Source organism: Diaphorina citri, unplaced genomic scaffold (genome assembly GCF_000475195.1).
Source record: "Diaphorina citri unplaced genomic scaffold, Diaci psyllid genome assembly version 1.1 scaffold73148, whole genome shotgun sequence".
Classification (NCBI taxonomy): Eukaryota; Metazoa; Arthropoda; class Insecta; order Hemiptera; family Psyllidae; genus Diaphorina; species Diaphorina citri.
Genome location: NW_007450316.1, coordinates 1 through 379, shown reverse-complemented (window position 1 = coordinate 379; position 379 = coordinate 1). Strand labels below are relative to the sequence as shown.

Below are 379 nucleotides of genomic sequence, written 5' to 3'. Positions count from 1 at the left end.
TTTTTCAGTCCATTTATTTCTTCTTCTTTCCCCCCAGGTGTACTAGTATGTAACTAGCAAGCTTCTTTCAACTTCAATAGCGGCGACAGCATGTTGAATGCACCAGTTCCCCACGGATCACTGAAGTTAAGTAACGTTGCGCGTGGTTAGTATCTGGATGGGTGACCATCTGGGGAATCGCGTGCTGCTGGGTTCCCGGCTCCACTCAGGCTGAGTGAGGTTAATGTGAGGAGGCGGGTATCTTGTTGCCGAATGGTGGGTAAAACCCCCGTCATGAGAAGACCTAAGTTGTTAAAAGTGACGTTAAGCAACTAACCTACCTAAACCCATTAAACAAAGTTTCACAGCTAGGTATCTAGGGTTGGACTATATTTCTACG

The 379-nt window shown here is 46.4% G+C and overlaps 1 pseudogene; it reads left to right on the top strand.

Moving 5' to 3' along the window:
• Positions 1 to 75: 75 nt before the first annotated feature.
• LOC113473727 lies at positions 76 to 193 on the top strand (annotated as a pseudogene).
• The last annotated feature ends 186 nt before the right edge of the window (positions 194 to 379 follow it).